Below are 16,215 nucleotides of genomic sequence, written 5' to 3' on the forward strand. Positions count from 1 at the left end.
GCAGAGGACTATGGAGAGAATTAGAAGAGAGTAATGTGGTAATGACTGGGTGGCTACTTGAGACGAGGGATAAGAGGTGCTCTCTTGTAAGCTGAGACCTGAATGACAAGAAGGAGCCAAGCATAAGATGACAGGGATGAACCTTCTAGGAGAGAGAGCAACCAGTGGGCGGGCTTGCAGGGAGGAATGAGCATGGAGTATTTGCAGAACAGAAAAAAGGCCAGTGTGGCTGGTGGACAGGCCAACTAGACTCAGGAATGGGACCAGAGATGGAGGCATTAATAAGGAGTCCAGCTTTTATATATAGGGGAGTGGGGGAGTGAGAAGTATCAATTCATAGTTGCTTCACTTTAGTTGTTCCTTGCTTGCTTGCTTGCTTTGACTGGGCAAGCCCAAGGTTTCAAACAGGCAACCTCAGTGTTCCAGGTCGGTGCTTTATCCACTGCATCACCATGGGCTAGGCACTTGCTTCACCTTTTAAGAAGAGTACCCTATAATTTTAGGTAGTTATAGTTTTAAAAAAATTGTTTGCAATTTTTTATGACTGTTCCTTTGATGCATATTTTTTTAAAAAAAAGTTACTATCTTTAAGAGGTGCAAACTTATGTAATATTGTATCACTTACAGATCAAAGGATGATATCTGGGATTTCCCTCCAAATTAGAGGTAGAGATGACACAGGATATTTTATTCAATCATGGATACTTATTGAATTGGAGTTTGATTTATTATTGCTTCTACTGTTGTATATGTTTGAAAAATTTATATAATAAAATGTAAAAAAAGAAAAAAAAAAGAGGCTCGTTCTGGCCATAGCTGTGTGGAGAACGCATTGGATGAGCATGACACTACCTGCCGCGCTAATGAGGCCCTGTGGAGATTGTTCTGGAACACGTGGGCTGTGCAGTTAGGTCAAGAGGTGGGAACTGGGGCCAGAAGGGCTGGGTTGGTTGTAGCGTACACAGAGAGAAGTGAGTGGATTTGGGATACATTTTGTAGTAGGGGCAACAGGACATACTGGTAGGTGAGTGGGGTGAGGGAATGAGAAGATCAAATGATAACTCCTCAATTTTCAGTTTGACAACCAGTTGGATTCAGGTATTCTTGACCACGAACAAGAAGACTTTAGGAAGAGCGTGTTGAAGTGGGGGAGGGGGTAGGAAAAGTTCTCTTGTGACCATGTTAGACATTCACATGAAAATATCCCATAGGCAAGTATGGAGCTGTGCAGAGAGAAAGGGCTACTGGATAGAACGCCTCTCAGGAGCTATGTCTGGTGCTCTCAGACTCACCCGACCCAGGAACCTCCGTGTATCTGTCCTACTTCGGTTGCTGTGTGGGCTCCTTCTGACATCATTAGTGAGGTAGACTTTAATTCAAGTCCTAAGGATGGTGCTTGGACCTTCAGAGAAGTTATGGTACTACGCCTCAGTTTCCCGTTTGTAACATGGGAATAATAATGTTTACCTCATTAGGTTGTTGAAAGAAACAGATCAATAAAACACAAGGTCTGAGCACAAGGCCTGACATATAATAGCTATTCATTAAAGAGCCTTGATGATTAGTAATGGTAGCTGGGAATCATTGCTAACATAATAGAGTCTGTGTAGCTGTGTGGGGCAGAGTGGCCTCCTGCATTCCTGACATTGCACCAAGTTAGTAATTATCCACTTTGCAAGAACAGAGGCTGACCCTGCCCAAATCTTAATTCTGATGATTCGACAAGGGTTGTTAGATTTTACATAATAAGGCCCCTTTCAAACATCCATAACTTATTAATAGCCTTGGACATGAATCTTGGACAACCCATCTTTTATTTTGCTTTGGACGTTTCACCCAAAGCAGTTACATACTAAATCTCATTTTTGAAAATGATTTTTTTTTCCCTTTTTTGGATCCAATCATTGAGGCCTTGGTAAAATCCTTGTTCTGGAGTTTATTCAAAGTTCATGGGAACAGCATCACAATGCATTATTCTTGCCAAAATTGCTAAGCAGAATTGAAACACAAGGAAACAATCAGATTAACTCAGAATATGACACATTCTACAAGACAACAGCACTGGACTCTTCAAAAAACTTGAAAAATAAAGCAAAACAAAAAAGGCAAGGCTAGAAGCAGATAGTAATAGATTAAAACAGATTAATTATACATGATAATCAAGGCAATGCATGAACCTTAAATAAATATGGATAGCTCTCCCACTCAAAACAAATAAACCACCCAACTATAAAACACATTATGGGACAACTGGGAAATTTTGAGTATAGATTATATATTAGATAATATTATTAAATTAATGGTAAATTTTCTGGGTATGACAATGGTATTGTGGCTATGTAGAAGAATCACCTTGTTTATTTATTTTTTATCTTTTAAGCGATACAGCTTAAATAATTAGGGATGAAGTATGATTTCTGCAACTTACTTTCCAATGATTCAATAGAAAATTATATAAATATATACATCTAAGTATATGTAGATATACAAAGAGAAAGAAAGTATTCTTTGGTATATTGGAACATGGAAATGTTTACAATTGGTTAACTTGTATGAAAGGTTTATAATGTTCATTGAATTATTCTTTCAACTTTCCTATAGGTTTAAAAATTTTTAAAGAAAAATTGGGGAAAAAGTCCTTGGAAGAAAAGCAAGTAGCCAGTCTGTACTTTTTCCTCTAGCCAAATTTAGTGAGGCGTCGTTGAGGCAACCTCGTCAAAACACCTGGGTGCCAGGCCCTTCCAGAGAGGAAAGGTGCCACCAGATATAAAAATATTGAAGTATTTAAGCCCTTGGCCAATTCTCACTTGGAACATGCTCAGTTCTTTACAATGCTGCAGCTGAAATTTTGTATTAGTAGATAGGTATGGAGAGAGGTCTTGCTCAAAAAAAAGAACACTTAAAACATTTGAGAAAGCAGCCATTAAAAAAAAAAACCCTAAGCGAGTTAAGGTCCCTTTGGTTTTCACCAAACATTGGGCCTGTTAAGTGTTTGTGAAAATTTAGTAGGAATCTTGTGCCCTAGGTGATAAAGAATTAGAATGCCAGGGTAAAAAGAATCCTAAAATTTTTATTGGAAATTTCTGTGGAGAAATCCATATAACCATGTTATATTAATTGTATATCTTAGGGAGAAGGAATTCCTTTTAAAGAAGAGATTTATTAAAAACAGACGAGTGCTGGGATCACTTACTTGGAGCTTAATTATCATGTTCCCAAGCAGGTTGGGATCTTAATGACTTGACTCCTTCTTATCCCCTGGTGTCAAATTTAAAACCAACCACACAAAATGTTGGGGGCAAAAACTAGCCCAGTAAACAAACTTATTAATAGAAATGAAATTCCACAGGGAACACAGACACACACAAGTCAGTGGGATATTAAATTCCTCTGATAAGTTAACATGGATTAAGCAAAACTTTTTATAGTGCAAGTACTCAGTATCAAATTTTGAAGTACAGCAACATCTAATAATATAAGTATTTATATTAACAATTTATAATAGACAGAAACATTTTGATTCATTCATAAATAATTATTGTACACCCATTCTGTTCCCAGTTTGGGAATAAAACCAAAGACATACCTTCCTGGAGTGTACTCTCCACTGATTAGGTAGACATTATGGTGATGACTTACAATAGCAGGAATTGCTATACAGAAGTAGTTTGTAGAGTTGACATACGAGAAGCTTAGATTTTGTGAATATTAATAATAACAAATGTAGAAGAAAAGTTATCATAAAATGCAGAATTAATTTTTTAATATACCTAAAGTTTTTCTGAATTTTTTCATGGTACAAAGGCTTTGTGGAGGCTTTAAATTAATTTTCTAAGATTACTTTTTAAATACCAAGTATTAAAACCTTTATTCTCTTGCTTAAGTCTCTTGCTTCAATCTTCCCAGAAAGTGTGATTGACAGGATGGATATCTATGCTTGTGATATTGGGTGGAAAGTATGCACGGGGCATTGTTCACAGTCCTCGGAGTCCAGTCTAACAGCATGGCAATGTAGCTCAGTGATTTAAGATAACAGTACTAGCTTTTGAAGATGGCAGCGGAGTAGGCGGACGCACAGACGCCCAGCTCTCAACACCAAACTGGAATACAAATCAATTTAGGAAAAATCAGCATGAAAAACCAACACTGAACTGCAAGAACAGCTCTCAAAAACCAAGGAGCAAAGAGGAAGCCACAATAATCCTGGTAAGGAGTGCCTGAATCTCCTCTGCTTACAGGAACGGCGGGGGGGGGGGGGGGTGAGGCTGAGAGCCCAGAGAGGATTTCACAGAGGAAAAAGAGCAGAAACTACTGCTCATAGCCACTTACCTGGCGACCAGGGAGCAAGGTGGGTTGAAAAGACCAGCTTATCTCCCAAGTGGAAAGGACAAGGAGAGGGACAGACTGTGAGGGGCTAAGGTATGCAAGAAACGAAATAAAAAAGCTGACTCATTCATGCTGGAGGCGGCCATAGCTGGGGGAGGGACTGAACCTTTCACAAAACAGAGCTGAAGTGCTTCCGGATCAGAGATCTCCAGACATCTATCCAGCTCCAATCAGCGCAACAAGACACAGCTGAAAACAAGAAGTGGGAAGGAGGGGCAGTAACTCAGGTCTCTATGGAGATCTGAGATACACCTCCCCCTACTGAAGCTGAGAAAAAACCCTGCCCCCAGTGAGATTAGTTGGTGGAAGAGACCTTCAGCGTCTCAGGTTAAACCCACAGCATTCCTGGTTACAGTTTCAAGGAAGCCCCCTGCTGAGACCAGTTAACAAGACTATCACCTGTTAAGAAAACAAACAAATCAAGACTTCAGAGCTGCCCAAATCTGAAAGTGGATTACAAATAATAGCTGATACCAACCCAAGAAGACCTAGAAATAACATAACTGAAAACTGGAGGCAGACAACACCAAGCCTAGACCCAACCAACTCTACAAATAAAACACCATTATGAGAAGACAAAGGAGTGCAACCCAAATGAAACCACAAGAGACACCTTTGAGAGATGAGCTGAGTGATATAGAAATAATCAAACTTCCAGATGCAGAGTTCAAAATAATGATTGTAAGGATGCTTAGGGATCTTAGAACAACAATGGAGGGGCAGTTTGAAAACCTAAATAAAGAAATAGCAAGTATAAAAAAGGATATTGAAATATTAAAAAAGAATCAGTCAGAGATGACAAATACAATATCAGAAATGAAGACCACAATGGAAGGAATTAAAAACAGGATGGATACAGCTGAGGATCGAATCAGTGAGTTAAAGGACAACTGGAATGAAGGCATGAAAGCAGAGAAGAAAAGAGAAAAGAGACTCAAAAAGTCAGAGGAAACTCTTAGAGAGCTCTGTGACAACATGAAGAGAAATAACATCCACATCATAGGGGTTTCTGAAGAAGAAGAAAAAGAACAAGGGATAGAGACTTTGTTCAATCATATCATAACTGAAAACTTCCCTAAATTAATGCAAGAGAAACTCTCACAAGTCCAAGAAGCACAGAGAACTCCATTAAAGAGAAACCCAAAGAAACCTACACCAAGACACATCATAATTAAAATACCAAAGCTAAGCGATAAAGAGAAAATATTAAAAGCTGCAAGAGAAAAAAAAGTTATCACCTACAAAGGAGCCCCCATAAGGATGATATCCGACTTCTCAACAGAAACACTTGAGGCCAGAAGGGAATGGCAAGAAATATTCAAAGTAATGCAGAACAAGAACCTACAACCAAGACTACTTTATCCAGCAAGGCTATCGTTTAAAATAGAAGGAGAAATAAAAAGCTTCCCAGACAAAAAACAACTCAAGGAATTCATTACAACCAAACCAACGCTGCAAGAAATGTTAAGGGGCCTGTTGTAAACAGATCAAAGTTGGAAAATTATATAGCAAAAAAAGGAATACACCTTTAAAGAAGAAAATGGCAATAAACAATTACATATCAATAATAACCTTAAATGTAAATGGATTAAATGATCCAATCAAAAGACATAGGGTAGCTGCGTGGATAAGAAAACAGGACCCATACATATGTTGTCTACAAGAGACACACCTTAGAACAAAAGACACACATAGATTGAAGGTAAAAGGATGGAAAAAAACATTTCATGCAAATGGAAATGAAAAAAAAGCTGGGGTAGCAATACTTATATCAGAGAAATTGGACTTTAAAACAAAGGATATAGTAAGAGATAAAGAAGGCCACTACATAATGATAAAGTGAGTAATCCAACAGGAAGATATAACTATTATAAATATCTATGCACCTAATATAGGAGCACCCAAATATATAAAACAGACTTTGATGGATTTAAAGGGCAAGATCAACAGCGATACTATAATAGTAGGGGATTTCAATACCCCACTAACATCACTAGATAGATCCTCAAGAAAGAAAATTAACAAAGAAACAGCAGACTTATTGTAAACACTAGATCGATTCGATTTAATAGATATCTTCAGATCCTTTCACCCTAAAGCAGCAGAATATACATTCTTTTCAAGTGCTCATGGTACATTCTCTAGGATAGACCACATGTTAGGGCACAAAAGTGCTCTCAACAAATTTAAGAAGACTGAAATAATATCAAGCACTTTCTCCGATCACAAAGGCATGAAACTAGAAATGAATCACAGCAGAAAAGCTCAAAAATTCTCAAACACATGGAAACTAAATAGCAGGGTGTTAAATAATGAATGGATTAAGAATGAGATCAAAGAAGAAATAAAAAAATTCCTAGAAACGAATGACAATGAGCATACAACAACTCAAAATTTATGGGACACAGCGAAAGCAGTGCTGAGAGGGAAGTTCATAGCACTACAGGCACACTTTCAGAAGCTAGAAAAAGCTCAAATAAACAACTTAACCCTGCATCTAAAAGAATTAGAAAAAGAACAGCAAGTAAAGCCCAAATGTAGTAGAAGGAAGGAAATAATAAAGATCAGAGCAGAAATAAATGACATAGAGGCTAAAGAAACAATACAGAGGATCAATGAAACTAGGAGCTGGTTCTTTGAAAAGGTAAACAAGATTGATGAACCTTTAAGTAGACTGACCAAGAAAAAGAGAGAGAGGACTCAAATAAATAAAATTAGAAATGAGAGAGGAGAAATAACAACTGACACAACAGAAATACAAAATATTGTAAGAAAATACTATGAAGAACTGTATGCCAAAAAACTAGACAACCTAGATGAAATGGACAAATTCCTTGAAACATACAATCTTCCAAAAATCAATCTGGAAGAATCAGAAAACCTAAACAGACCAATTACACCAAATGAGATCGAAACAGTTATCAAAAAACTCCCAACAAAGAAAAGTCCGGGGCCCGATGGCTTCACAACAGAATTCTACCAAATATTCAAAGAAGAACTAACTCCTATCCTTCTCAAACTATTTCAAAAAATTCAGGAGGAAGGAAGACTTCCAAGCTCCTTTTATGAGGCGAGCATAATTCTGATTCCAAAACCAGGCAAAGACAACACAAAGAAAGAAAATTATAGGCCAATATCTCTGATGAATATAGATGCTAAAATCCTCAACAAAATATTAGCAAACCGGATCCAACAATATATGGAAAAAATCATACACCATGATCAAGTGGGATTTATTCTGGGGAGGCAAGGCTGGTACAATATTCGTAAATCAATCAATGTGATTCATCACATAAACAAAAAGAAGAAAAACCATATGATAATTTCAATAGATGCAGAAAAAGCATTTGATAAAATCCAGCACCCATTCATGATCAAAACTCTCAGCAAAGTGGGAATACAGGGAACATACCTCAACATGATAAAAGCCATCAATGAGAAACCCACAGCCAACATCATACTCAATGGGCAAAAATTAAAAGCAATCCCCTTAAGATCAGGAACAAGGCAGGGGTGCCCCCTTTCACCACTCTTATTTAACATAGTCCTGGAAGTCCTAGCCACAGCAATCAGACAAGAAGAAAAAATAAAAGGCATTCAAGTTGGAAAAGAAGAAGTAAAACTATCATTATTTGCAGATGATATGATATTGTATATAGAAAACCCTAAAGTCTCAGTCAAAAAACTACTGGACCTGATAAATAAATTCAGCAAAGTGGCAGGATATAAAATCAATACTCAGAAATCAGAAGCATTTTTATACACCAACAATGAACAGTCAGAAATAGAAATTAAGGAAATAATCCCCTTCACAATTACAACCAAAAAAATAAAGTACCTAGGAGTAAACTTAACCAAGGAGACTAAAGACTTGTACTCGGAAAATTACAAAGCATTGATAAAAGAAATCAAGGAAGATACAAACAAGTGGAAGCATATACCATGCTCATGGTTAGGAAGAATAAACATCATTAAAATGTCTATATTACCCAAAGCAATCTATAAGTTCAATGCAATACCAATTAAAATACCAATGACATACTTCAAAGATATAGAATACATATTCCAAAAATTTATATGGAACCAAAAGAGGACACGAATAGCCTCAGCAATCTTAAAAAAGAAGAATAAAGTGGGAGGTATCACACTTCCTGATATCAAGTTATACTACAAGGCCGTTGTACTCAAAACAGCCTGGTACTGGCATAAGAACAGGCATATAGATCAATGGAACAGAACAGAGAACCCAGAAATAAACCCACAGTTCTATGGACAACTGATATTTGACAAAGGAGGTAAGGAAATACAATGGAGTAAAGACAGCCTCTTTAACAAATGGTGTTGGGAAAATTGGACAGCTACCTGCAAAAAAATGAAACTAGATCACCAGCTTACACCACTCACAAAAATAAACTCAAAATGGATAAAAGACTTAAATGTAGGCCGTGAAACCATAAGCATCTTAGAAGAAAACATAGGCAGTAAGCTCTCCGACATCTCTCAGAGCAATATATTTGCTGATTTATCTCCACGGGGAAGTGAAATAAAAGACAGGATAAACAAATGGGACTATATCAAACTAAAAAGCTTTTGCACAGCTAAAGACAACAAGAACAGAATAAAAAGACAAACTACACAATGGGAGAACATATTTGACAATACGTCTGATAAGGGGTTAATAACCAAAATTTATAAAGAACTTGTATAACTCAACACCAGGAAGACAAACAACCCAATCCAAAAATGGGCAAAAGAGATGAATAGACACTTCTCCAAAGAGGACATACAGATGGCCAATAGGCATATAAAAAAATGTTCAACATCACTAATGATTAGAGAAATGCAAATTAATACCACAATGAGATATCACCTCACACCAGTCAGAATGGCGCTTATCAACAAAACAACACAGAATAAGTGCTGGCGAGGATGTGGAGAAAAGGGAACCCTCCTGCACTGCTGGTGGGAATGCAGACTGGTGCAGCCACTGTGGAAAACAGTATGGAGATTCCTCAAAAATATGAAAATCGAACTGCCTTTTGACCCAGCTATCCCACTTTTAGGAATATACCCCAAGGACACCATAGAACGGCTCGAAAAGGAGAAATGCACCCACATGTTTGTGGCAGCATTGTTCACAATAGCGAAGATCTGGAAACAGCCCAAGTGTCCGTCAGAGGACGAGTGGATTAAAAAGCTTTGGTACATATATACTATGGAATACTACTCAGCCATAAGAAATGATGACATCGGATCATTTACAATAACATGGATGGACCTTGACAACATTATACGGAGTGAAATAAGTAAATCAGAAAAAAAAAAAAACTAATATGAATCCATACATAGAAGGGACATAAAAATGAGACTCAGAGACATGAACAAGAATGTGATGGCAACAGGGGCGGGAGGTTGGGGGAGGTGGGAGGGGGTGAAGAAGGAAAGAGGGGTTAGGGGAGGGGAGAGGCACAAAGAAAACCAGATAGAAGGTGACAGAAGACAATTTAACTTTGGGGGAGGGGCATACAGCACAATCAAATGTCAAAATAATCTAGAGATATTTTCTCTCAACATATGTACCCTGATTTATCAATGTCACTGCATTAAATTAAAAAAAAAAAAAAAGATAACAGTACTAGTGTTAGATTCTAGAATTCAAGTCCAGATTGTCACTTGGTAGCTGGGTGGTCTTGGGCAAGTAACTTAATTTTCTTAAGCCCAGTTTCCTCAGCTGTAAATTGGTATAATAGTACATCCCTCCTCATTGCATTGTTTTTTTGTTTTCTTTTCTTCCCTCCCTCCCTCCCTCCCTCCCTCCCTCCCTCCCTCCCTCCCTCCCTCCCTCCCTCCCTTCCTCCCTTCTTCCCTTCCTCCCTCCCTCTCTTCCTTCTTTTCTTGTTATTCTGCATGAGATCATGCAGGTAAAGCTCTTGGAACAAAGTAAGTCCTCAATAGATTTTAATTATTTTACATTACTTTAATTATTATGACTCTTAGGATGTGTGGTCATTCATAACCTCTCCTACTCTGGGCATGCTCACTGGCTCTTGATTTTTATTTCCCAAGTTGAATGCCAAGATTCCTAATTTTACACCAAATGCATTCATCATTTGGTCTTTTTCTTTTTCTTTCTTTTTTGAGAGAGAGAGACAGGAAGTGAGAGGGTGAGAAGAATCAGCTCGTAGTTGCTTTCACTTTAGTTGTACAGTGAACTTTTCGTTCGTACCTTGAAGGGAGTGTGGTAGTGTCCCTTTGCTCAAGCCAGGGACTTTATAGGCTTTTTATGCTAGCACCTTTGGGCTCAAGCTGGTAAGCTTTGGGATCATGTGGACTATTTCCCTGATCAAGCCAGTGTGACCTCACACTGACAAGATTGCGCTCAGAGCCAGCAACCTCAGGGTTTCCAACCAGTGTCCTCAGTGTTCCGGTCAATGCTTTATCCACTGTGCCACCACCAATTAGGCCATCATTTAGTCTTATATGCATAGTAATTAAGATGAAATTATATTCTCAAAGAGGCCCCCCAAAAAAGAACCCATAAGATTTTAGCTGCAATATGAAAACTCAAATTTGGTACAAGAAAAGAGGTTTAAGAATATCAGAGATTAATAAAAAAGTAGGCTGTTCAAAAGATAAGTATATAAAATTGAGAATCATCTTTTTTCTGAATCAACATCTGGGTTGACAGCATGTAGATTATGTAGATTAGTACACTCTTGACACCAGTGAGTGCCAGCTACTTCTGAGTCTACTGGGAATTTTTCTAGTGACTTTGGAAAATCCTCACCTTTTTTATTTTATTTTTTTTTTCTATGTTGGGATGTATGACAGAGATGACTAGTTGTCTCAATATTTATTTCTCCCTTCTTTTTAATTAGATAACTTTGGTTTTCAGTTGAATCTATAGCTCCTCAGAATATGGACTACATATCCCAGACTCCTTTGCAGTGAGGCATTGTCATGTAACTAAGTTCTAGCCATAGGGCTGAGAATAGATAAAGGTGACTTGGCAAGGAAAGATGAGCTGCCCTTACTTTCCCAATTCTATAAGCCAAACTGCAGGTGTGGTGAGCTACCTGGACCAAACAGATGAAAGTAACACCCTAGGAAAGGTAGAAGGAATTTGGGTTTGTGAAACTATGGAGAAGTCATATTATGTGAGTGAGAAGTAAACTTCTATTTTATTTAAGTCATGGTTACTTGGTTTCCATTACCACAATTGTGTCTGTATCATAAATAATACAGGCAGGAATAAATATGGTGACAGAATTGTCTCCCCAGGACCCCTCCCAGTTCTTTTCTTTGTGGCTTAAATCCTGGAAAAATGCTGGTGTGTGTGTGTGTGTGTGTGTGTGTGTGTGTGTGTGTGTGTGTTTTGTTTTACTCTGCATTTACTCACCCTGGCCGGGTAGCTCAGATGGTTAGAGAGTCGTCCCATTACACCAAGATTGTGGGTTGGATCCCTGGTCAGGCCACATACAAGAATCAACCAATGAATACATAAATAAACGAAACAACAAGAATTCATTTACTTGACCCACACAGGATTTATGTTGAGAGTAGCAGGCATCTTCCCAGGCATATACATGCACACATACACCTGTATCTTGATCATAATTCTTATATTTAATAAACACACAATCTAGAATCAGACAAGTTATTGTTAGATCTGCCAAAGGGGGGATGCCCAGGCCTGATGAGTTTATAAGAAGTTTATTTATGCATCTGCAAAACAAACAGGCTGAGACCCTAATGGCTGCAGGAAGGGGTGTCTGATATAGGGGTTGCTGCAGGCATTTGCTGGCATGGGGTTGGGTGCACCTGGACATGCTCAGATTAGTTTATCTTGGTTTGTTGCCTTGGTCACAGATTGTATCCCTTTCCCAACCCTCAGGTCCCTCCCAGTGGCCTTGTCCCAAGGACACTTCCCAGAACCTTCCAGAGTGGGAGGAGTTGCTTAAGGGGCAGGGGAGGTTGAGTGAGGGAGATGCTTAGTGAAGAAGCTGCCGAGTGGGAGGTTGGGGAGGGGAATTTGAGTTTTAAAGGGCTGCTTTTGGATTAAAAGGAGCCCTGAACCCAAACCTAACAGTTATACAGGATGAAAAATACTATACAGGCAAATGAACAAGAAAATAGACACTAGTTAAGATTCAGAAATCCTGGGCCACCATTTTTACTGTGAACCCAGTGATTTCACACAAATGTTCAAAGATTATCCCCTGAAGGACAAGGGATGGGAGGTGACTTTATTCGCTTTTCTCCATTGTTTATGGAACAGTCTCTATTAGGCTTCCTCCAGTTCTGAGTCAGGTTGCCCCCTTACAGTCTTCGGTCTTCCAGCTCCTTTCCGGCACCTTCCCTGCCCTCACCCATGTAATACTTCTTCTCCGGAGCCCTTTGTTATCTCACAAGCCTGGCCCTCCTTCTGCACTTCCTGCGAGGCAGGCAGCCAGCATCACTGCCCCAGTTTCACAGACAGAGCAACTGAGTCATGTTTCCATTGTTACTGGCCCAAAGTTAACCAGTTAGAACCAGTGAGTCATGCTTAAGTCCTAGAACCAGCTCCTAATTCTTGTTCCTGAAATCATTCACAGAGCCAAATTACACTGAGGGTTCAAGAGGATGCTAGCCTTCCAAAGCTCAGAGAGAAACACAGTTCGTGCGGCTCAATCAGAAACAAGGATTAACTCTCTCTTGAAACCCACAGGCCCAGAAAAGAAAGGGGAGAAATGTATCTGTGTAACACCATCATCATACCAAAAGGATTCTTAATGGCTCTTAAGTTTTCTGGTCCCGTAGTCCTAGGTTTTCAGATACTTCAGATAAGATATTTGTAGTTGAGGCAGTCAATTTTCTTCATCTTACAACAGAGTCACTTATGTAAATTTAGATCTGAAAGAACTCTAGATTTATTTCCTTCTTTTCACAAGAGAATCTTTAAACTATCTGGCAGACAAAAAAAAATGAGCTTGCTCATGTAATAAAATTAGCAACAGAAGCCATTCCAAACACAAGCTGTTCATATTTAGTAAAGAGTTGCTTTTTATGTAGTATTTTCTACATAGCTTAGACTTTCCTAAATTTTTTCCTCTTCTTGTGTTTTTCGTTGCATCACATGTCACCCTATTTGTTCATCCCTTCACCCATCCTCCCAGCTAAATGATGAGAGACACCTGGTCTGTGTGTGGTAGTAACTCAGGATGTAAAAGCAGCTGCAGTAGCCGTTTGAAAGCAGGTTATTGATTTTGTACATTAAACTTGGTGATCACGTCTTCTGTTTCAGAGCTATGGGAAAAGGGGACATTTTGGAAAGCAGAAACAAGATTTCTTACTGAAAATCCAGGAACCCTGAAAATTGTCTTTCTTAAAATTATCACCCTTGTGATTATGCTCAGACACCCTAAGTCAGAATCCTTGAAGATGGAGCCTGAGGATCTGCATTTGTACAAACCTCCTGGGTGGTTTTTATGTCCACTAAAAGCTCCAGAGTCCCTGCTCTGAATGGCCATGGCTGGTCTTCAGGGACTCCGCGAAGCTCCTTGATGTGTAGACAAATTGTGCTGTGTACATATGTGCATTTTCATGAGGGAGAAAAGGACTCTGTGACCTTAGAAAAGCTTAAGGATCTAAGTGAAGAATAGATGTAGGGGGGGAAAAAAAAAGCCTAGTCTAATCTAACTTATCAGTGAACAGAAAAATGAAGGTTAAAACAATAATGTTATGGTTTTGTATCCATAAACTTTTGAAAAATCTGACATGGTGGTAGCAGAGATAGAGAAAAGTAGGAGCTCTCCACTTTCAAGTCAATACAAACTCTTGAACATAGAGCATAATTTGTTTAAGGATAGTCTATGAGGTGTTGTTTAAAACTGCCCCAAATTGGAAATATATACCCACCAATAAGGAAATAGATATGTAAAATGTTGTATAGCCAAGGCTACCTTACTATAAGTTATAAGAAGTGATCTAAATCCATGTACTACTACTACTAAAAATAATAATAATCACTACGTACATGGTGTTTACTGGCCTATACTAACAAACAGGCTGGATCTCAAAACATAATGTTGAGTGAAAGAATCACATAATACAATGGTACAATGTTGTGATACCACTAATGTTTAGAAGTATAAAATAATACTTGTATGGTTTGTCAATACATAATGAAAACATGGATTTTATAAATATACACGATTCTCTATAATGGTAGTCTAGCTCTAGGGAGCCTTTATAAGACTGGGGGCATTTCAGTCTACTTTAACTTTATCAGATTTATGTTATTTTCAAAAGACCTATCATTAACAAACATGTATGTAGCACTCATGGAACTAATTAGCACAGTGTGAAGGGAGGAAAGGGCTCTGTGTGTCAGGCAAGTGCCTCAAACTTAAGGTTGAGAAAACTGGAAAACTCAGAGTAGTTACTTTTGATTTACCAAAAGTGAATGTCTACTCCACTTCACCTTGTTTATTCACCAAAAAAGAAAAAAAAAAAAAAGTTATGGCAGCTCAGGGAATTTTCCTTTTAATTCGATAATTCGATTTCAAATTCAGGACTATTTACCCCCCTCCCTTTGTCTACTGGATTAAGTGGACTACAAGGATCTTCATGTTTGGTCCCAGGATCTTTTCAGTGTGCCCCACATCCTGCCCACATGGACTCCTCACCTTTCATTTCTGTGCAGCCAGTTGGGAGTGACATTCTTTGACATTTAGGGGAGCGCAGTCATTTTTTTGATGGTTAAGGAAAGAGACGCTTGTTCTCTTAAACTCAACACTAGAAAGAAAGTATATAGTCCCAGTTGCTGATTGCATCATTAGGACAAAACCAGTGTGTGAAAGATGGAAGAACTGAGAAACTTGTTCAGAAATTTCTTGACCTGTGGTGGCGCAGTGGATAAAGCACAGACTTGGAATGCTGAGATCACTGATTCGAAACCCTGGGTTTGTCTGGTCAAGGCACATATGGAAGTTGATGCTTCCTGCTCCTCCCCTTCTCTCTCTCTCTCTCTCTCTCTCTCTCCTGACTAAAATAAAAAAAGAAAGGAAGGAAGGAAGGAAGAAAGGAAGGAAGGAAGGAAGGAAGGAAGGAAGGAAGGAAGGAAGGAAGGAAGGAAGGAAGGAAGAAAGGTAGCAAGGGTGTGCTGAAGTTAGTCTTCATGAAGCGAGAGGTGACTGGACACTTCTATTTTCAATTCTATGTTCAGGGACTTCATGTTGGTAGCTTGAAATAAGCCACAGTGGGAGTATTTACAACATGCGAATTGGTAAACACTACAAATCAAGGCTTAGTTTTCCAGAGAGTTAGTAAATTGTTACATACTTTCTAGCACAATACTGAAGGTGCCTTACTTAATCAAACCATGCCAGAAACCTGCCTTACCTCTGGACCTTTCAGTTACGTGAGTCAATAGATTATCTCTATTATGTAAGCTTTTTTGACCCCTAATTACCACATATAATTTACCTGTTCACATATCTATTTTCTCCCATAAGCTGAAAGCTTCCTAAAGTGAGGAAATGTGTTTGTCTGAATTTTCAGTATCTAGAACAAACTCAGTACCAAAATATACTGCATAATAGAAGCAGAATGATCCTTGAACTGAAAAGAATTGGGCAAGCTTTGATAAAAGAGAAATGAATATTTACAGGAAAGTACAGATGTTCAAACTTGTCTACTGTTCTGGCCTAATAAATTATTTCACAGTTGAGTAGACTATAAGAAGGAGAGTGAATTCTGCAAGCTATATAGTTTCTTGATTATTTTATGTGAGGTTATAGAAAATATTATTGATATGTTAGTAAAGGAGAAAAATTAATGTTCAACAGG

At 38.4% G+C, this 16,215-nt stretch overlaps 1 long non-coding RNA gene across 1 annotated transcript in view; it reads left to right on the forward strand.

The window, feature by feature from the left end:
* Nucleotides 1-305: 305 nt before the first annotated feature.
* LOC136322934 (uncharacterized) overlaps nucleotides 306-16,215 on the forward strand; it is a 39,411-nt gene continuing 23,501 nt past the window's right edge. Inside the window, exon 1 of the long non-coding RNA XR_010728884.1 lies at nucleotides 306-426. This is a non-coding gene — a long non-coding RNA (uncharacterized lncRNA). The remainder of the gene's footprint in view (nucleotides 427-16,215) is intronic.

Source organism: Saccopteryx bilineata, chromosome 2 (assembly GCF_036850765.1).
Source record: "Saccopteryx bilineata isolate mSacBil1 chromosome 2, mSacBil1_pri_phased_curated, whole genome shotgun sequence".
Taxonomy (NCBI): Eukaryota; Metazoa; Chordata; class Mammalia; order Chiroptera; family Emballonuridae; genus Saccopteryx; species Saccopteryx bilineata.